Source organism: Urocampus carinirostris, chromosome 14 (genome assembly GCF_059441175.1).
Source record: "Urocampus carinirostris isolate Australia breed hairy pipefish chromosome 14, RoL_Ucar_1.0, whole genome shotgun sequence".
NCBI classification, from domain to species: domain Eukaryota; kingdom Metazoa; phylum Chordata; class Actinopteri; order Syngnathiformes; family Syngnathidae; genus Urocampus; species Urocampus carinirostris.
In genome coordinates, this window is record NC_142362.1 from 14,152,616 (window position 1) to 14,175,555 (window position 22,940).

The 22,940-nt window shown below is 38.9% G+C and overlaps 1 long non-coding RNA gene across 1 annotated transcript in view; it reads left to right on the forward strand.

Annotated features, from left to right (window-relative positions):
* LOC148352702 (uncharacterized) overlaps nucleotides 1-21,275 on the forward strand; it is a 33,931-nt gene extending 12,656 nt beyond the window's left edge. The window contains exons 2-3 of the long non-coding RNA XR_015852691.1: nucleotides 3,647-3,716; nucleotides 20,982-21,275. This is a non-coding gene — a long non-coding RNA (uncharacterized LOC148352702). The remainder of the gene's footprint in view (nucleotides 1-3,646; nucleotides 3,717-20,981) is intronic.
* The last annotated feature ends 1,665 nt before the right edge of the window (nucleotides 21,276-22,940 follow it).

The following is a 22,940-nucleotide window of genomic DNA, read 5'->3' on the forward strand; positions in this document are numbered from 1 at the left end:
CTCATTTGGTGCCATCTGCCGCGGGTTCTGTTTGGCTCCCTGTCAGTATTTGAACCGAGTCTTGTCAATCCCCTGTTGTCAGTCCGTCTGCGAATCTCCATGTATACTAGGCATGGCATTTTTTTCAACCCTGAATCCAACCTGTCCCTTTTTTGCTCCCGTCTGTCTCCGGCAACGACCTGTTTTGATCCTGACCACGTCTGCTCTACCGTGCCGACTTACGACCCGTTTTCGATCCCGACCACGTCTGCTCTACCGTCCCGACTTACGACCCGTTTCTGACCCCGACCACGTTTTTGCTCTTCTGTCCCTGCTATCACCCTGTTTTCCGTTCCTGACGCCGCCATCGCCCGCTACGGAAGATCAACTTCCGTATTCGGATCACAATCCGATTACATTAGCGATTGGCTTCCCGCCTCCAACGAACATCGGATCGTGGGCGCAGCCCTTTCTCTTTCCTCCAATAAAACCTGTGGTAAACGTCACGCAAGTGGGTTCTGCTTCTGTTCTGGTTCTGACATATAATGTTAGACATTTAAAAAAAAGTCAAATATTTACCACCAAGAAGCAGACATTTCTAACATTTACAACCCCAAAAGCGTGACGAAATTGTATTAGATTATTTATATTTGATTCATTTGATAATCTGTTACGCGATTCATTTATATCATTCCCATCAACATTTTCAGTTCAATTAAACAAAAGAGTTATTTATTGTTTTATCATTGTAACAAAACCAGCACATTGTGATCATATTGTTAAGTATTTATATCATAATCGCTGTTTATTACGTTCATTATCATTTAGTTAATGTTAGTAAATTAGCAGTTGCACTTCTACTGATCTATGCCCTTACCATACCCAGATTGTTTGTCATTTTACTTCTTGCTAGTCAAAGATTGAGATTATTATTCAAAAGAACTTACAAAAGTACTTTACTGTAAATATAGACATTTTAACCTCGTAGCATGATGCTCTTACATTAAATCTATTGTTTATTTAGGTGTGTATTGCCTTCATATCGTTGGCAGCCCACAGAGACTCAACGGTCCAATAAATCTAAAGTTGTATAATATAAAACACATTATACATGATATTTTTAATGGTTGTGTTTTTCAGGAAAATAAATGCAGGCTTCACTTTTAGTATAACGGTGTCTGGAATCGTGAGAGTCTTATTATCGCCTTAGTTTTACGGCGCCATAATGGAGACAAGACAATTGCTACCTGCTTGGGCTTGGCTATTATATCTTCCCCAGCAAACCGAGCTTAGCCTGGCAGGCCAGACGATTTTTGTAATGAAAGTTAATGTCACGGAGTCCTTATTTTCCTCCAGATAGTTGGGCTCGCAACTCGTGAAGGAAAGGCGCCATTCGCCCTCTGCTTCCGCTGTGTATGGAAACAAATGTGCTGCTGTAATGGAAAAGCCCGGTCAGCAGCCTGATGTATTATCTCCTCCTCAGCGTATTTATTTACACTCAGCTTCTCCACAAATTGTCTTGTCATCTTAATGGCTGACAATTAATCTGCAGGCCGAGGTGAACGGAAAAGATGGACTTCGTCTTGCAAACTTTGTTTCCGGCTATTTTCAAATAGATACACAATTTAGGCCAGTATATTACCTAGCTGTGTGGTTTATAGTTTAGTAGACACTCAAAATAAGAAGAGAAGGCATCAATGGATTTAGGACCCACAAAGAGAACAGGAAAGGACCCAAACCTCCGATTAGAAATTCAAACCTGTGCTAAAACCCTTCCCATGAGTCATTTCTCTTTATTACATCTTTTAAATTACTAAAGCAGGGGTGTGGGAATCAGAGAACAGCAACATGTTTGGCCGATAGTGACAATAATTTAAACAGTGCGTAAAAGTCAAAATAAAGAACTGGCATCCTTTGCCAATTAGTTTTGCAGGTGTCCAATTTTTAAAACAGAATGGACTTATCACTATCCTAATATTATTTTCATTAATCTTCTTTTTGTCGTTAACGTCTTTTATTAGCTGTTTATCCTGGAGACTACTCTATTCTGTTCTACTGTATGCACAAATCTGGCTTTTATCTTGTGAACATGAGTAATTCATCTGATTGAGGCTGCAAATGTTTTCTCAAGATAAAATATCTGAATTAGTGAAAGATCAGGCATATTTTTTCTCATGGCACAAAACAAGTTGGAAATAATCTACACCGTGCAATCATGTGAAAATACAGTTTTTGGTTGTGGTACCTAAATTGTCCTTCTATGGTTTGTTAACTCATTCACAGTCACCTTTGCTAAAATAAATTTTTGAAGTTTATAGCCGCCTACGACAGCCTAGTTAAAATGTATCGTTCATGTTTGTTGCAGTCAATGGATCTGGAGCTAGAATGGATCTTTGACGTTTATAGCTGTCTATGGCAGCCTAACTGAAATGTATCTTTTACAATTAGTTTTTGAAGAGTACATTTCTATATCAGTCAATAATAAATATATTGTTGCTTTTTTGTAACAAAAAAATGAAATTCCCCTGAATTTAAAAAAATAAATAGGGATGAGTGTTGACACTGATGACATTCAGTACAATATTATTGTAATATTTTGATTAGTACTTTATTATTGTATGATTTAACTGTCCCCTTTCTAGTTAAAAAAGTTTCAATTAGAATTTCACTTGAAGAAATATTAAAAATCCAAACAACTAAAATAATAATTGCATTTTTCTCCTATGGCTAAAGGCAGGATTGCAAATTTTTAAGGCATTATTTTTCTAATATTATTTAAAAAAGAATTACCTTCTTCTATTGCAGATAGTTATGGTCATTTTAAGGATGATGTTCCTGTATTTTTAAAATATATATTTTCTTTGTAATATCATAAAACATTATACTTGAAATGAGACAAATTATCGGCAATTAGGGTAAAATGTATTCTTTTTTTTCTTTAATTTATACAATGTAAATACAGAAAACCAAAACCCATTTAACTTAACATTTTACAAACAAATCAACACACATCTTTGCACCTACTGAAGGCCATCATCGGTAATTCCATTGTAATGCTGACATCCTCAATGCTGCATGCTACTGCTAGTCCCTGCAATAACCGAAAAAAAGTGATTTTTTCATATGTTGCAACTATTCTAAAAATACTACTCTCCCGCATTTTTACGTTGATAAAAGTACAAAAATGCACACAATATGTTTTGAGGGTGATTACCCCATGTGGGGAAAGCATGAACTGAGACAGGGGTGCTCAGAAATTGGGATTGCATTTATTAACAAAAAGGGGCTCAAAAAACATAGAGCAAAGTAACAAAGAAACCAGACACAGACACAAACACAAATCAACATGGCGTGGAAGTGAAAGAAATGATCCGTCGACATTTGATGTTCAAAATGTCCCTATAAAGGGTTCAGGGTAATTGTGCACAGGTGTGGTGAAATATAGACACACCTATGCCCAGTTCAAACCCCATTTGGGGCCCTCCAGTGGTAGTAGGCGTACTAGACCTTCACATAATAAAAGAAAATATCCCAAAATGTAGAACTTTGAAATTGTCTGCTATACATCTATTTAATCCCCCAAAATATATATATATATATATATATATAACGAAGGCCTTTTACTATTAGCATGCATTCCTTTCACTTTGTGTTTTTGTCGTTACAGGTGAAACTCTTATTCAAGGGCAAAGCTTCCCTTCGACGCAGAGTAAGGACACGCCAAATCAAGACAAATGGTGAGGTCATCATTAAATCTATGGTAGCATCTGTAATGCTTAATACGCGGCATATCGCGGCTACATATTAGATATCGAATCCTTGTTTAACGCCGGTGCGGGAGTGCTGTTGTCCCTTTCAATCTGTGTGAAACGCGCCATAATCATTTTCAGTAACTCTAGCAGAGATTGACATTTAACCAGTGTCCAAACTGCTCATATTTCATCCCCCCACCTGAAAGAAACCCTCTGTGGAGTGTAATCACACACATACACGTACACCGACCACCAGAAAACAGAGTGTGCACTTTGTGCACAGCTATTTATATCAATAAGTCCCGTGCTGAGAGGCACAAAATGAGCGTTTAAGCTGCAGGGCCCAGAGAGCCCGGTAGCAGGTGGGCAGAAGGGGGCACGGGTTTTTTTTTTTTTTTTTTTACAGGTGTCGCTCGTCTTGGGGTTCGGGGAGGGAGATCAGGACAGCTGGCGAGGAGAGCCTAGTCTCACGGCGGGGGCCTCAGCAGGTCAGAGCCTCTACCCGAAGGGACGGCGGAGCGAAACGCTATCAATTCCCAAACAAAGGAGCCCACTTCAGCCGCCACAAAGGAAACATATGTGATAGAGCAGCAGCTCGCTTCAACATGTCAACCTCTTCTAATTAGCTTTGTTAAGTCCCTGCGCTGTCTGCCCAACTGAGGCCAAATCACATGAGGGCATTTCGGCTTGATCAACGAAACACACGTTTATTTTTTTTCTTATTGTCGCCTCAAATGGCTTGCTGATTTAGATGGCGGTGTGTGAAAGTTCAGTTCGAGAGCTTAAGCATATGGATTTGAAGAATGCAAACGATGGAAGCCCTAAGGTTAAATACCACTGAAAATTTCAGTAGCCTATTTCCTTATTTTCTTGCTTGGGTAAGGATACATTTTACTGGCAACAGGACATAAAAGGTTGGCTGAATTCCCCAGGGGGACAACAAAGTCAGAGCGAGCTGGATTCACTCAGAACTGCTGAAAACAACCAATAGCTGGAGTTGGTCAGAGCTGACCTTAGCAACTAGCAAAATAAGTTACTAAAAAGTTAGAGATTGAAAATAGCAAACAGCAATTCACAGAAGCTTTATATACACAAAGCAACTCACAATAACAATAGTGCCTAGCATCCATCCATTTATCTCTATCTATCTATCTATCTATCTATCTATCTATCTATCTATCTATCTATCTATCTATCTATCTATCTATCTATCTATCTATCTATCTATCTATCTATCTATCTATCTATCTATCTATCTATCTATCTATCTATCTATCTATCTATCTATCTATCTATCTATCTATCTATCTATCTATCTATCTATCTATCTCTATCTCTGTATATACACACACAAAACTCTTCATCTGAATCTTCATTTGTTCTAGTAAATTTCCGTTGTATTTAGAATCCACTTGAACATAATAAGATGTTATCCAGTTTTAGTTTGGTTGGTCGATCATTTTGACTTGGTCAAGTAGCTTGCACGCTGAGAAAGTTTGAACATTTTTTAATGGTAACTTAAAATATTTTTTTGCCTGCAAGACACAAAATCAGACAAATAGGGTCCAATTCTAAGTCTATTGCAAAAATCGTTTCCTATTTCCCATGGCATCTCAGACCAATATTTTTTTATTTTAAAGCGAGACCAAAAGTATTGAGATAAAGTACATGTTTCTGTCTTGCAGTAGAAGCAACTTGGCTGTAAATAAGTTAAGCAAGTTGAATTGTATGAGTTCAATATACAGATGGATAATCATTGTAGTTTAAGGTACCACATTTTAAAAACTGTTTGAAATCATGTTCTTAATTTTATAACAAAAAAGTGGCTAATTAGCTAATTTTTTGCATATTCCTTTTAGGATTTATTAGAACAAATTAATGTGGAACGAAAAATATATTATTTGAACAGTTTTTAATAAATTCACCCTCCGCGAGAGGTTAGCAGTTCTTGGCGATCAGCGTTGTCTGGCAGTGCCTTTTGATCTTATGTTCTTTGAAAACAGCCACAGTCTCTTGGCAAATTAGGCAGACGCAGTTGTTTCGGATTTCGTTGATAAAATACTCCAAATTCCATTCTTCCTGGAAGCAACGCCCCTTACAATGAACTTTCTGTTTTTCAATTTACAGTCACCATGTCAAAACGGCGTGTTCTAAAATTCTCTCAGAAGCCAAGAGCAGTGTGGCCTCCTGCCATCACCTGGTGAAATGGTGATCTTTTTTTGTTGTTGTACGAATGTATTTCATACTGCAGTCAACATTACCGGCGGGCCACACATTATTGATGTTATGATAGATGCCGCGGGTGTCTGAGACACAGTTCAGAGGTCATGGGATCAAATCCAACCATCAGCCTTCCTGCGCGGGGTTTGTATGTTCTCCCCATGCTTGCCTGGGTTTCCTTCGGGTACTCTGTTTCCTTCGGCATTCCAGTACATGCATGTCTGGTGAATTGACCAGTCCAAATTGTCCCTAGGTGTGAATGAGCAAGTGAGTTGTCTCTGTGTGCCCTGCAACTAGCTAGCGACCAGTTCAGGGTGTCCCCTGCCCTATTCACTGCTTGAGGACAGCTGTGGTTGGCTCCAACACCCTGGCTACCCTACTGAGGATTAGCGTTGCAGATAATGGATGCCGCGGGTCAGTAAAAAAAATGTTCACGGGCCATAACTGGCAAGCGGGCCGCACTTTGGACATGCCTGATATACAGCATTCGCAGTTTAATCATTCTGCATTGATTGCTAAAGTGATGCTAGTTTTTTAAGTAAAGTTAGCCACTAAAATATTTCTATTTTTGGTTAATTACTTGGTTAGCGAAAATATAGAATATACGATCTGACAATCTTTGCGTTCTTTTGAAATCACAATCTTAAGTCTTTCACAATCTAATATTGTTATATCTACCTCTTGCAAATACATCCAACGCTACTCTCTATGATAAGTTTGTCTAAAGCTGTTCAATTTTCTTTTCTGTTGCTTGCTATGCTACTGTATTTTACATTTATGAATTTCTGAGGTGTCCAAGCATGCTTTATGCAAGTCAGGCTCAGGAAATGTGTCATGTTGTCATATGACCGCTGCACGGGGAGGCCGGGCGCAGAATTTATCCAACAAATATGGATTATGTTAAAGTGGCCTGTGAATTGATGAGGATATGCTAATTCGCCCCAGATGGAGGAGCGGTCGGTGGGGACATCGAGAAAGCAGAAGCAGTGTTTGGCAGGTCCATCATTCCGTCATTAAAGGCCACATTATTACTTACAACAAGGCTCGCATGACAATCGGCCAAATGAATTCGGTTCCTCTGAGAGTAGCCTGGTGCGTCCTTCAGCTTCCCTTCGCCTGTTTAGTTTCCTTTCCCAACCGCAGAGCTGTTTCCTTTTTTTCCTAACCGTGTTTACACGTCAATAAGACGGAGCTATTACAAGCCGAAGCCATTCGTTAATATAATGAGATGCTTTTGCTTTAATTGATAACCGATCAGTGCTGATGAGACATTATGCACTTGCGGATACGAGCTTGTTGCCGCCTGTGAACTGGATTTTGAAGCCGAGCACCTGCAAATTTGTTTAAGGGAGACAGGAGTCCTCTGGCGCTAGTTTTGTGCGCTATTATTGAGCTATTTGGATTTAAGCTACACAAGCAGAAACATAATAGCGCATTGGTGAAGTGCTGATGTTTCAAATAAACGCCTGGATGAATAGTTGGATTTTTATTTTTTATTAGATTGATCTGTTTTTTGTAAAATAATAATATTAAATCAATTGCAGTAAACCCCCAGAATACCATGTCCCCAGCTTACAATGTTTTCACATTACGGCCTGGAACAAGATGTTTTTTCTGCCCCTCTTTAAGGGATCCACTATACCACTTCAACATCAAATTGTTTTGCATGCAACTTAAAATGTTCAAATTTAGCTGTGTTTGTGCATACGTGAAGTTATGTCTCTATGATGCGTGCTATTGGTTGATGTCATATATTGATGGTCTGCTATTGGTTTGCGACACGCCATCCTAAAGATACTGATATGCTATTGACTAAACCCTTCCCCACAATGCCTTTCCCTCCGTTAGATCAGAATCTCATGTGCGCCTCCCAAAGGCTTTGCGGCTAAGTGTGATAAAGTATTGAAATTTTTGTACCGTGTTTATAGACTTCCAGAGATGCTGTTGTCGTCTCCTCCTCCCCTCTGCACCCACCCGCTACTTCACTGTACCAGCTTATGTCACAACACGCTAAAGATAAATTATACTTGAATTTTAAGGATGTATTACTCACTTGTACTCATGTATTTTGTTATTTTAACTTTCAAAGTTTTGAACTGATTACTGTATGTTTCTGTCCCGCGCTATATGGAAATTTGAATTTGCAATCCCCATCGGAAGAACGGATTCACGTTGTGTCTCAGAGATTTATTTAATTTCAATCCCTGTATTTTAAAATAGAACATTAATCAGATGTGTCCCAAAATATGTCAGAAAAATCAAATCGATGAATTCAATTTTAGGACACCAAAGAAATCGCATATTGGTTAAACTGTTAACATTGAATTTAAAAAAAGATAGGGCAAAAATCATCTGCTTAAACCAAATTTATAACATTTTTAAAAAGAGATATTTATCAAATTTAAATTTTTATGCTACACTACAAAACATTGCTCATTCTCATTTTATCTTAATATATTTTATCTCATTTCTCAAACCAGATAAAGAATTCCCTAAAATAAGTCTTATCCAGTAAATGACAGAGAGCTTTCAAGAAATATTTTTCTAGCTTGATGATAAAAAAATGCTTAAAACAAGAAACTGATCTACCCTGTTCTACATCAGACACTCAAGCTTATTTTCGATTTAACTTTTTTATTCAACTGGAAATACAGGTAAAAATAGCTTGAAAATATAAAATACCCATCATTTATGTCCCTGCTAGCATGTAAATGTTGCTAGCTGCTCTTCCAAGCTTCAAATGATACTTTTTAGAAATGGATTCCATGATTAAGAAGTGTAAATTTATTGGGGCATTCATGTAGTTACATTTTACAAGTTCTCTACTAGGTGGCACCAAATATTACACACTGTCCCTTTAAGAAAAACAATATACAGCAATATATTGGATATGTTCAAACAGACAGTGCAGCCATCTTGATCTTTTTGTTAAATGCACAAAAAGTTGGGATCAAAATACACAAAAATAAAAGTTAGGTCAAATTTCCCTGTTTATTCAGCCGTAATCCTGCGTGTGGCAAATTGCAACTGACACCACATCCGAATTTATCAGGGTTTATCATTACAAAAATGACAGAATTAAAGCTGTCAAGATCCTCCCCTGAGACTTCGCTAACCGGGTTGAGTAAACCGGGGGGAGAGGGGGTGCAACGGGTGTTACCATTTGTCATGGACTTCTCCGGCGCTGTATTTGCTGGGGGCATTGTTAGTACACACCGCCTCCAGCCCAGGATTTGGCCGGGGCCCCCAGCAGATGTAGACCCCTGCATACACATACACACACTCCCTTATCCCCAACCCCGCCCTCGCTGAAGGAGAGGAAAATGCCTTGGGGCGTTTCAGCAATTGTGCATCAGTTCAGAATAGGCACGTTAAGCAGCTAGTGATAAATTTGGCATGACAATTGCAAACAGCATCACTTTTGTCCGTAATTAATTCCAGTGGTGCCTGAGGCCTTCCTGGTGTTGCGACTGGTGTGGGCCGGCAGTGCTTTGCTAACAAAAACGCGTTACAGACGGGATTATGATATAGATAACGGGACCCTCAACGGCTTGTTAGAGAAAATTTAGATAATAGAAGAAGGTTAATTTGTTAGTATATTCTTTGCCTTTTGGCTTTAAAACCATCAACCTTGCCCACATTGAGGTTTAATTGGCATCTCCTGTCATCCTTTTGTGAAGGCATGAATTATGCTGTAATATGCAAAAACTGGTGTATAACCAGCAACATTTCTATGTAGCTCTCAATTTAAATGTGTTACTATTATCAAAAAATAAATCACAATTGGATGTTAATTCCTAAATGTACTGTTAAAGACATTTTGTCCAATACAAAACTACTGAGAGATCCGTACACTGAGTGGAACCAGGCAGACGCCCGAGATAAGGGCTCAGGAACTTATGGCTCGCGAGCAGTACATGTCTCTTTTTATGAGTGCATATATAACTTTTCTTTGGAGTCTCAATGCAAATGTGCAAGAAGCCGACGTTTGTCAAAGCAACACTACAATCATAAAGGGTGTCACGAGGCGCGGTGGGGTCGAAGGGGTGATCGGACCAGAACGGAGGCAGGAGGCAGGAAGGGAGAACTCAATTGCGTAACGATCCAAAAGTTTTATTTAACAAAATATAAGTTGTCCAAAACTCTGGGACATGACAAAACAAACAGTTGATTCTTCCAACTCAACTAAACTGGACAAGGCATAACAGAACGGACAATGTTTTAAACTAAAACAGGACAAGGCATAACAGACCGGGAGTGTGTATATGTAATGAGCCCGCACCCGCAAACCCACAATCCAGCCTTAAATCGCAGACACTCGATTAGTTGAACTGCTTCAGCTGGGTCCAGGGGGCGGGGCAGACCGGTCGCCAAGGCGACCATGACAAAGGGTTTGGTCCAGTATATATAGGGTGCAGTTTTAACTACAGTTCAAAGTCAGGGCGTCAGGTCAACAGTACATCCCTAAGGAATCCTTTACATGAAGGCGAATTAAACAACGTGTGTTCACTGTTGTGACACTATTTGATGAAAACCCACAGAACCAACTGTAAACACCTAAACACCAGCCAAGAACCCCGAGCAATTTGGGTGAGTGGTAGGATGGACAGAGCTATGCACACAGCGCACGAGCTGCACTCTCTCTCCCCAGGGCCGCCTGCGCCAAAGGTATCCCTCTTGTTTGCAGAATTTCGTGACATTTTTTACACAAGAACTTTGTTCCATTATTTATGACAAAAACGATGGTCAAAATGAGCCTCAACACTAAGTAACTGCGGGAGGGAGACACATTTTAAGTGGTATATTTACATTCATATGGTTTACAGACCCTGGCATTATTATTATGTCATAAATTTCATAAAATGGTAGAATGTTTCTCAGTGAAATAAAATGTGATGAAGAATTAGCTTTCGTCTGGAGAGCGGGTTTGGCTGTTTTGTTGAATTTTGTCTTAGAATTAATGTTATGCTCTCTCAAAAAAAAGTTAATATTTTGCTTTCATGGCTCTTTGGGTCAAAAAGGTTCCCTACCCCTGCGCAAGATGTTACTTAAAGTGAATGGGGCTACATATCATTGATATAAAGTTATCTAAAGTAAGGACTTGGTCTTCAGGTTACCTAAAACGATAGTCTTTATTCTACGTACGGTCCATTACACAGCCATTACAAAAGACACACAAGCCAAAAAGGACCTCAACAAACCAAGTTCCGCGTAGCACGGTTTAGCTTTGCTTATCGATCATAATCTTGCTACCAAACTACATTGCGCTACAAAAGAACATTTTGGCTTTTACATGTATTTAGAGCTAATTAATAGGACACACCAATAAAATAGTATTTCATATTTAATTAAATGTGTTCATTATTTGGTCAATTAATGGATGAGTTACATGAAATAAAAAGGGTTTGTTTCCATCCCTTAAGACTTAAGGCTTAAGTCTTACAGTTTGTTCATTGATTTTAATTAAAATCCCTTTATTGTTAAAAATATGTTTACTAATAAAGATAGAGTGAGTAGATGGTTTATTTTTTATTTTTTTTTTGCACGCCATTCAGTGCATAACTAATACGATGCAACATAAAAGAAGTAGTTAAAAATTCCAATAATCTGTAAATTATTTTGTCAATTTAATGGATGAGTTGGATGAATAAATATGCTGTTATTCAATCCCTATATTCTTAAACTGTTTTTGTTTTTGTTTTTGTTGAATACCTTTTAGTTTGGAATTAATTCAATGCAACACCAAATTATAGTAATAATAATAATAATAATCAAATACTCTTTTTTTTTTTTTTCAAATGATCAGAGAGTTAGATAAATGTATACATTTTTATTACAATGCCTATATTCTTCAATAAAGAAACCGTTAGTGGATTTTTTTATTGTTATTGTATTTTCCCATGCCTTGCAGTGCGGAACTAATTTAATGCAACAAACATACTATTAAGTTGACCAGTATGTCATAAAATTTGAATGATAAGTTTATCCCTGTTTAATATAAAACGGCAAATTGATGATCCATGGTTAAAGAAAAAAATGAATTAATTTAAAAAATGTATTTATATATATTTATTTTAAAAATGAGCAAAAACACGCGAAGTATCATACAAACCTAATTTTGAAAAAAATACTTGTAGGTTGAGGAATAGAGTTTACATAACATGGGCCTTACATAGAGAGATCTGACACAATTATCGTATAAAATGTTACGCTTAGTCCCTTAGTCTCCGAGTTTTATATTACCGGTACTCCTTGTGCTTTTTAGCACTCGTTTTCAGGTGCAGTACACTGTACAGCAAATAATACACACTGTCCCTTTAAAAAAAATTGAAAAAAGGGTGAAACAACTACATAAAAACTGATCAAAACTTAGGAAAAATATGTTGTATGAAGTTGATCCAAGGAGTGCATCAGTTCATTTTTTGACCCAATTCGGGTACTCTTTAACCACGTTTTTAACAAGTATCTCGTTTATGCCTACCAATCCTACAGAACCGTCCCTTTAATTTTTTATCATACGGTAATATGAATTTTAATAGCCGGGTATGCGGTTGGTAGGCATAGAATATTATAGCCCCACAGTTACACCTTTAATATTTGGTCCAATGGGTCCAACTACTCAGTTTTTCTTATTCGGCGGTAATGCGGTTGCATTAATTAACGGCTTGTACTTCTGAGTAGTTTTATGGCTGCTAATGTCCCTCATTAAGTGAGATATAGTTACTCAAGGACATAAAAGAACCCCTCGGCAGTACCATTCATCCTGATTTCACTTGTGAGAGTACTTGGGTATCCACCTTAACCTTTTAGCTAATGTTGGATCTCTGAGCCTGGCCGTCTCTTGTGTTTTTCTGCCTCCAGCAGGGGGACGTGGAACACGCTACCAATCTGTGTCATTACTCTGTCATTGCATCAAATCACATGATTAGCTTCAGGGGCAGCGGAGGGGTGCGGACTTTGGTTTTTGCAGGGCCGCCGGGTAATGGTCCGGTAGCGTGGTGATGGAGAGTTGTGTGCTGTCCTCCGTAAGGGGCCAAGGATGTGCCATTATTCAGGTGGCCTCAGGGTGAATGATGTTATGCTCGTAGTTTTTGTGTATGTATACGTGCCATAGTGGTGTGGCCTCAAGTTCTGTTTATTTCCTTCAGTCGATAACTGAACTAATCACCCTTGACAAGCCTGAGTGACAGAAATGTGGACAGGTCAAGCTAAAAAATTTCCATCCCCCCCAAAATTGTTATGGGGGATTTTAATAGGTATATATAAACATACTGTAATCCTTCGCTACTTTGCGCTTTGTGCTCTGCGGGCTCAATGCTTCGTGGGTTGAAAAATGTTCAATTAAAAAGTGAACAGCACTCATGTGGCCGCAATCTGTTATCCCTGTTCAAATATTGGTGCAAGCGGGACCACCATAGAGCACTTTTGTCTGACCTAAAGCCTGGTTTTTATTGTTACTGTTTTTCCACCTAAAATAAACTTGACCAGTGTGGCCGCGATCCATTATTCTCTATCCTATGATGCTTCATGCAGAGGCCACCAGAAGGCTCTTTTGTGGGGAGGTCTTTCGTCCTGGAACAGCCTGAAATTAAATGCACAGTTGTGGCCAGAACCCGTTATCCCCGATTGACTATTACTGATTGTCATTGTTGAGGGCCCGCTGTCCCCTTCTCAGAACGATAGCAGCTGTACCCCATTTCCCAGCCACCCTCTCAACTCCCCTGTCCAGGTTCTCCCAATCAGCCAATTAGACAACTGACTATTATAGATACTCCTGCCTCCCATTTTGCTTTTCTAGTTTGCCTTAGAATCCTGTTCAAGAAATTCACTTGCCAAGATAACATGCTTCTCTTCCCAAAATATTTTTCTTTAGTTCCCTGATTGTCCCAAGACCTCACTGGGCATTTTCTTCAAGGTACTCTCAAATTTCCTTTTCAAAACATTTGTCACTCGAAAGCAACCTTCCCAAATTTCTCTCCTGAGTCCTCGGCAGTTTTAATTTTCCTTGTTTTAATACTTCAACTTGCTTGATTGTAGATATACGAATATAATTGTCACTTAAGGTTGGCAAAAAAATTATATTTCTTTCTCAATAAGATTGCATTGAAACATTTTAGCCAAATATGTTGTGTAAAACGTAATACAATTATTTACTGTAGCTCTGATTTGAAAACAAATAGAGGACTGCTAGTTGTGTATGTATACATTTATTTCCTTTGATACAGTATATTGCCACATTATAGGTGTTATTCTGTTGATGTACAATAAAGTATTCAATAAAATATGACTGTTGTGACTTCTGATACTCGTCTGTTACACAGAACTAAGGCTCATGTAAACATAACTAATAACATATTAACAATTTCATATCCATACGTAAAACTGAATTTTTAATTTGTTCTTATGTCTGCCTGTTCCCAGGTGACTAGCTACTTACTTGACAATAGCTGTTTTAATGGTTCATTATGAAACAAACCAATGAATGGTTGCAGTATTTCTGTACTGTACCCCTCGACTTAACTAACAATAATGCTGTAACACAATCATATTTACTTTGATTTAAGGATATGTCACAATTGTCTGCTGGTATTATTTAGAATTGCGCCAATACTGCTAGCCAAGACACTGCATAAGGGGCGCCCTGGAGACAGTATTAGCCAGTTTTTGGACGAAACCACACTGGATCCAAGCCATTCCTGCCATCGAGTGTAGTGATTTTCAACGAGTGCGCTGGGGCACATTAGTGTGCTGCAGGAAATTGCCCCATTTTATATTATCAAAAAAGCATTCCATTTGTTCCACATGCAAATTCTTTTTGCTCATCTTAAGTATTATTTTTGTATTCAGAAGCATAGACTTACACTACTACATAATGGAGGGATACATCTTTTATTTTCTACAAAAACAGGATAAAATATAGTAAATCTTGGAAACATGGTTAAATACAGTAAAATCTCTACAGCAACATTATCAACCATGATGAATAACCTGTTTACCTCTTGAGCCTCAGTGACCACAAATGTCAAGAAAAACCTAATACTGTCACGACCAGCACACAGGGTATACCCAATCGCGTAACGTTATCTCACAATTTTATTGAAAGAAAGAGGAAGGGCAGCGCCCGCGATCCGATGTTCGCTGGATGCGGGAAGCAAGTCGCTCTCGTACTTGGATTGTGATCCGAACACGGAAGTGGATCTTCCGTAGCGAGTGATGGCGGTGTCAGGGACGGAAAACTTCGGTAGCCGGGACTGGGAGAGCAAAAACGTGGTCGGGGTCAGAAACGGGTTGTAAGCCGGGACGGGAGAGCAGACGTGGTCTGGATCAAAACGGGCCATAGCCGGAGACAAACGGGAGCAAAAACGGGACAGGCGGGAGTCAGGGTCAACAAAGGCTTGCCTTTTAAAAACAGGTTCGCAGACAGACTGACAACAGGGGATTGACAGGACTGAGTTTAAATAGGGACACGGAGCCAATCAGAACCCGCAGCGGTTGGCGCCAGGTGGCACAGGTGATTCACATCGGTAATCATGACAAATACTGTCAATTAAGCAGCATGATGAATTACGCTTTCCAAAGAAAACAAAAAACACATTAAGCTGGTGCCAGGAACGAATTGTTAAACATTTTTGACCGAAGGTATGTGCAGATTTTCTAAAGTGTGTCTTGGCTCAAAGATATTTGCGAAACACTGATGCAATGGCCACTTGTCAAACAAAAAATAATGACTAAAACTATGAGACGAAGGTTTAAGCAAAGGGTTTTAGATCTTTTTGCTGGAGGTACCGGGTAGAAACATATGTTGGCCTGGAGAGGGATGGGCACCACCTGGCTGTTTCTACCTGAGACACACCACAGGAAATTGTGCCTCTATGGCCTGGATGTAAAGGGATCCGCAAAACCCCAAAACCTTTTTTCTCGTCCATCACACCAAGGGCGGATGACATACAAGCGTCTATTCACATCCGAGACACTAAATGAGTGAAAATGCTTTGGTGACACATATTAATAACCTGTGCATTTGGTTCATTTTGCCTCTGCAAAGTAACGCAAGGCTTTTAAGTTGAAAGAATTAGCCCACCATTAAATGTGATGAGTGTTGCACATGAAGGACTATCCAGCACTGCGGACAGGTTGTCGATGCAGCCTTTTATAATGCAAAGGCTTGTAATTATCTCACGACTGCTCATTTCACACTGACATATCGCGTTCCTAAATGTCAGGAGCACATTTCTTCCCCCCTCCCGGCTGACGAGAACCCTACACACAGCTATGATGATGGCAGCGCTTTAGCCCTGAACATGTAGCCCGCCCCCGCCCTCACCGGGGGGAATAGTGGTTCAGGCATCACCGATCGTTGACCTGGCTATTGTTGTTTGTGATACTTACTGGTAAACTTTTGGAATCAATATAACATCAGCCGGCGTAGCCCCAGGGAATGAAAACCTGAAACAGCGCACTTAATCTTGGAGCCGGCCCCTGCTCCCTGCTCTGCCACTAAACTAGGTAGTTGGCCTACTTGATGCGGCATTATTGCCGCAGAGGTCAGATGTGAGCTGTCTTGCTCGCCGCCTGATGAATGGCTGTTTTTGATAAAGCGCTTCTCCCATCCAGAGAGAGACATTTAATAATGATGGACCATAACTGCACACACACACACGAAAATCCTTGGACAAGAAAGGTGGAAAAAAATCTTCCTTCCCTAGCTGAGACTGTAGGCAGCTAGCCACACAGTGCAGATCAGGGTTTAAAGCCGTTGCTAATACAGAATAATGATCCTTTAATTCTTATTTGAGGTAAGATCAGGACTAGAAAAACTCACTCATTGGACAATCAATATTCCTCAGTTGAGTATCCATATTTTGTTTTTGGTATATTAAATATGTAAATAACGATGTTTTAGTGTCTGCGCTTCCTATTTAGTGTAGTAGTATTGAAAAAAAGACAAAGGATAGATAAGAAGCTTAGATAAGCATTTGTATGCTGGCAAGTTTGGTATGTTTTAATTTTCATTGTCAACAGTGTTAGCTAATATTTCCCATTTGTTTAATTGTTTTAGCCCAGTGAATTACGTTGTTAACTTGTTTGTGTGTTTGGGCATTTAGGTTGTCATGGTCAAAATCTTTTGTGTTTTTTTTGGGGTGTATTTTTTTTTACCTTTTTTCTTTTCTTTTTTTTGTGTATGTGTTTGTCTTGCTGTTGTTCACCCCTCTCGAGGGATATGACCAGGGTAGATAGATAGATAGATAGATAGACAGAATTACGGCGTTAAATTCACAGTTGTAAAAACGAGACTCTGATGTTTATGGACTATTGATCATCACAACAAAACCCATCAGTAAAAGTTCACACTCAATTTGGAAGGCATACTGCGAATTATATAAGTGTATATTTATTTTAACAAAAAAATTACTTGGCAAGAGAAAAGCTCGGCACAAACCCGATCTGAATGTAGTATTTTACATGCCAGATCTTGCTTTTTCTGATAAATAAATAAATTCTTCTTTACCTTTTACACCAACCAGATTGAATGGATGCACAAGATATTAAACAATAAAAATGTCAAAGTTCTTAGCGCGCTGGAGATACAGTATAGTATATTTACGCACGAACGAGGAAGAGGAAGCCGGATTTCTTCTTCAAGTGGATGCTGGGTGAGCTCTCACAGTGCCACACGCCGGTAGCGGTGGAAAGAACCACTACAGTACTGTCCTGTACTTGGAAAAAGGTGCACACAATACAAAATCTAACTTCCAACAATTTCCGGATATTTTTCTACATTCCGAAAAAAATGTTTGTATCAACCGTTTTTCGTAAGTCGAATGGTCGTAAGTAGGGGAGCCTCTGTATTAGTGAGGAACAAAAAAAATCAAGCCAGTCCATTGATTATTTCTTTTAATTTTTAATGTTTAGCTCTTTAACAGAACTCCGAAATGTTCAAGTAATAAATATAAACGTATACTATAGTTATTTAATAAGTAGCGCTTTTTATTTAATTATAATTAATTGTGGTCTCATTTTTCCCCCAATTATTTCTTACAAGTTTTCATGATTCCAACCTGAAAAATCTTGCTGTAAACATTAGCCAAATTTGCCTCTTGACAATATTTCTGGTACTGTAGTTTTTCTACCAAGAATAAGTATATTTAAGTATTTTAGTGTTTTCTTGCCACATTTAATCTTATTTTGAGTTAACCTTTATGTCTATTTGAAATCAGACTGATGTCAAGCTATGTAATAAGCTAGCTTCTGAAGATGCTGCTAGTTTTTTAAAATATGGAAACCTCGACTCCATATTCAGACGCAAACCTGTTCCTCAGCATTTTTCCTTCCTTCCTAAAAAATGTATAAAAATAATCCAATTCTGATTGTCAAACAATGGATTGGAACATAACTATTATGTTCTAGCTAACAATGCTAACTGATAGCATTATGTCCACAGTAATGCAATTTCTGAGCCAATCAGAGTACACAAAAATATAATTGAACGTCTCTTAAAGTGTGAATAATCACTCAGCTCGGTCGGCGGACATTCAGTGCATATTCATCATAACGGTTTTAAATGACTCATGTTATGAAAATACGCTCGAAAATTAAATGCCATTCTCGGGAAAACAGTGTCCAGAGCGCCGTGACAGTTTTGACGTAAACAACACCTTTAGTGACAGGAATAACAGATTAATTGGAACCATAACACATTCCTTAAAGGTGAGGTAAACACACCTGACTGTATATTTTTCTACCATCAGTTAAATCTCAATTGGCTATAAAACGGAATCTCAAGACGTCAAACAGTTAAATGGATTTTGACGTCTCCGCATTATGCTGTCACTCCGGTATCAATGAATCCTAACTTTGAGCCGCAGTAAAGGAATTACCATGAATTTTCCAGAAAAGGCGTCAAGCGCCACGCTTTGAATTATGATGCCGGATCAGAATAAATGCGTGATGACTTTAGAATAATTTATCGGGCGGCAGTGTAAGTTCCATATTGAAAAGAAAAGCCTAAGTGGGCTATGGAGTGCAGCGACCGCCGCGAATGTGTTTGAATTGTGAAATGTCAGCGTTAGATAGGCGAAGAATAGAGCCTGTTTACTGAAGCTTGGTAAATGAGGGCTTCATTTGGGATGCAGCGGTATTCAATTATATGGTTATTTATTGATCAGAAACAACGCGCGTCTGTCTGAGGCATGTAAAGATGAATTCGTTGGGTAAAAATAAAGTGTCAGGGAAATTGCCTGATGAAGGATTGCGTTTGATCTGAGTGGGAATTCAAGAATGGAGACGGAATACCCATGTGATGGAAACACAGGAGAAGCAGAGGTGGATTCGCAATTAAAGGTTTCCACAATGAACTGTCAAGTGGGTTTCAAAATAAAAAGGGAAAACGCATAACAATGCAAACTTGAAGCGCTGGGAATGTTTTTTTGGGGTGGGAGAAGTTATTAAAGTTGAACTGGAAACAAATGTTTTGTATTGTTGGATGGATGTTATGTCGGAGGCATGATGTTTGATTGATGGAAATTTATGTGAGTTTGCAGTTATCATTTCGTAAATCAAATAATGGAGTGCAAAAGAGTATCTCAAACAGCTTCCCAAGCATAAAAATCCCACACTTACCTGGTTAAATTGTCTTACGCCAAACAGCCAACCATTATCTGCACCGCTTATCCTCAGTAGGGTCGCAGGGGTGCTGGAGCCCATCCCATCTATCTTCGGGCAGTAGGCAGAGGACACCCTGAACAGGTAACCAGCAAGTCGCAGGGCACACAGAGACAGAAAACTCACTCGCACATTCATTCCTAGGGACAATTTGGACCGCCCAATTTACCTGTCATGCATGTTTTGGGAATGTGAGAGGAAACCAGAGCAAAGTACGGGTGAGAACATGCAAACTCCGCAAGGGAGGTTGGTAGCTGGTTTTGAACCCCTGACCTCAGAACTGTGCCGCGGACGCGCTAACCACTCACCTGTCGTGCCGCCCTTTATGCCAAACATTCCGAGATAATATTCCTAGTTTTACATTTATTGAATCATATTTTTTTTTAGGTTATATGGGTTTAATTTGGTTTTAATACCTTGCCACTTTGAGTGTCATGAACGATGCTTCAAGTAGAATTTCTTCGTCTTCATCTTCTCCTTCTTCTGTTTCCTCTTCCTCTTCCTCTTCCTTTTCTTCTCATTATAGTAAGAAAATTATATCTTGCCTATGCACAGAAAAAATATAGGAAATTTTTATTTCTCCTCTCTTATATTGGAAATATTTTGCTGCTAGTGTAATTGCAGCATTTTCGATGACCTACTGTTTTGATCAATTTACAAATTAGACATTTTCTTTTAGGTCTTACAGTATATTACATATTTATCCTGGAGTTCCACTTCTAATCTCCCAATACATTTCTCAAAAAAGACTTTTAAAATCAGCCTATAAGTAAATCACTCAGTGCCCGTACACTAAGCAAATGTTTTACTGGTTGACTGAGCCAGTTTTAACCCTTCTCTTTAATAATTACAACCTGGTAATAGCATAATAATAACTAAGTAACAATGCGTATAAAACTGGTAGCTCTCCCTGCTAATCAGTAACTAAAAGTAATTTTCAACAGAGAGACAGAAAGATAGATGGATAGACTTATAGATAGGTAGACTAATTGGTACACTGATAGGTAGACGGATAAATGGATAGTATGAACAATACTCCTCACTTCAAGCTTTGTTTGTTTTCATTAGTTTTTGGTGTTGTTATAGAAAAGAATCCTCTACACATTTGAAAATAATTAAATTGAGTTATTAGTTTTGCATATTTTTGTGTTCACTAGGTCAATTGGTAAGTAGCTTGCATCTTAAGAAAGTGTGCACGCCACCAAAAGGAAAAAAGATGAAATTATTTTCACTTTAAAACTAATGATGAGATGTTTTTGTTTTCAGGAGTTGACTTTTTGTCGAAAACTCTGTCATTCATGGTATTTTCTATTTTCGTGGTAAAGCATTGTGAAACTTCATCCGTCGGGCCTTTGTTTGCTCTTTTAGCGTTCTCAGTTGAAGTCCTCTGGCTTTACGTCCCTGGTGTAAACATATTATTTACGCCGAGAGAGCCTTTGGTGAACATGGAACGCCAGCCACCGTTGCAGCGGGACGCCATCCAGCTCACATCTCTTCAGCCGGGCCGCGGGGTAATCCCTGGGCTTTTCTCTGTTGTCTCCCGGTTGTTTTCTGTTGTAGTTCATAAATTATAGATGGTCCATGTCTCGGGCCATCATGCCGCCTGATCCCTGTCTGTGCTGACAGCTGTATGATGCGCACTGAGTGCAGCAGATTGGGAGCTCAGAGTTTCATCAATAAATATCACTCTGACCCTCACACTTGGCCTTGTGTCAGTGGTCAAGGTAATGGCTTTTTATTATCGTGAAGGGCAGCCCGGCGTGGGGTAGTCTTAAGGTTGCTCGTCCATCTCAGGTCTGGAGAGGGGAGGGAAAAGCGAGTGAGAGATGAGAGGCGCCTCGGAGTTGAAGCCCACCGCCTCGTTATTATGTGAAGCCCGAGGACGTCTGACAGGGAACAGCGGGGAGCTTTTTTTGTGCGGCGCGCCGGAGGAAGTAGCGATTTCCACGCCCGCATTATTGGATTAAATTAACCTTATTAACCAGCTGTGATGAAGTCTATTGAGCCCAGAGAAAAGAGAAACGCTGTGCGCCTTTGTTTGATGGTGGAATTTTGGCGTGAGTGCGCTTGGCGGTTAGCGGTGAGCACTAACAGGCTGACAGGGCTTGAAATGCCATGATTGTATACTGAAGGCTCAGGTGCCCGTACATGTGACGCGATGCCTTCAGAATGCGGGTTTTTAGACAAAACAATAAAGATCATAGCTGTGTTTTGTCTAAAGTGCATTTATCAAGAGCAGTGGTGGGCAAACTACAGCCCACGGGCCACCTGCAGACCGTCAGGCTTTTTCATCTGGCCGGCCGTCCGAAAATGGTCAAACGATAATGCGGTACATGGAGTCTCAAAACAAAGCTGGAAAGAAAAGTGCAGGCCACGTAGATTCGATGCTACAGGAAACTTCTAGGCATTAGATACATAGCCCAGGTGACAAATGAAAGAGTGTGAAGCACCATCATAGGGCACATTGGACCTTATGAAGAACTTTTGTCAACTGTGTGCAAAAATAACTACGGACTGGTGCCAACTTTGTTAAAATCCCAAAACAGGCCAGGACCTGTCATTAGTTATAAAAGCTGTCCAGAGTTGTATACTCAGTGGTGCCCTTACGACTCAGGTGGTTAAGAGATTCGTGAACTGTGAAATATGTATATAAATAAAATAGCAATAAAGCACTCCTGATAAAAAAATAATTTTGTTGCCAATTTTCTCCCCATTGTCTACAACTAAACTACTACTACAAAAATACGACAAAACTAAATAGTGCCTTAGTGTTTTAAAAGGGACCTAAAATATTATTCTGCTTTCATTCTCAAAACAAAAAACAATATAGAAATACTACTTGAATACTACTAAAGTAACACTGCAATACAAAAATACTACTACAGATATAGTACAAAATACTACAGGAAAACTACAATAATAATACTTCAAAAATACTACTACAGTAATAGTATAACACAAAAATACTACCAACAGCAGAAATACTCAACACATATTACTACAAAATACTACTACAGTAATACTATAATACGATGATACTACCACATAATAATACTAACACAAAAATACTACAGATATACTATGGAAAAACTTTAAAAATACCACTACAGTAAAACTAAAATACAAAAATAGTACTACAGAAATATTACGACAGTAATACTAAAAAAATAATACAGAAAAACTAAAGAAATACTACAACTACAATAATTTTACAATACTAAATTACAAAATTAGTGCTTAAATCAGGGACCCAATTTATTAGTTTTAATTGTGATGAAACTAATGTATTTAAAAATAAAAAATAAAGTCATATAACATATTTGTATT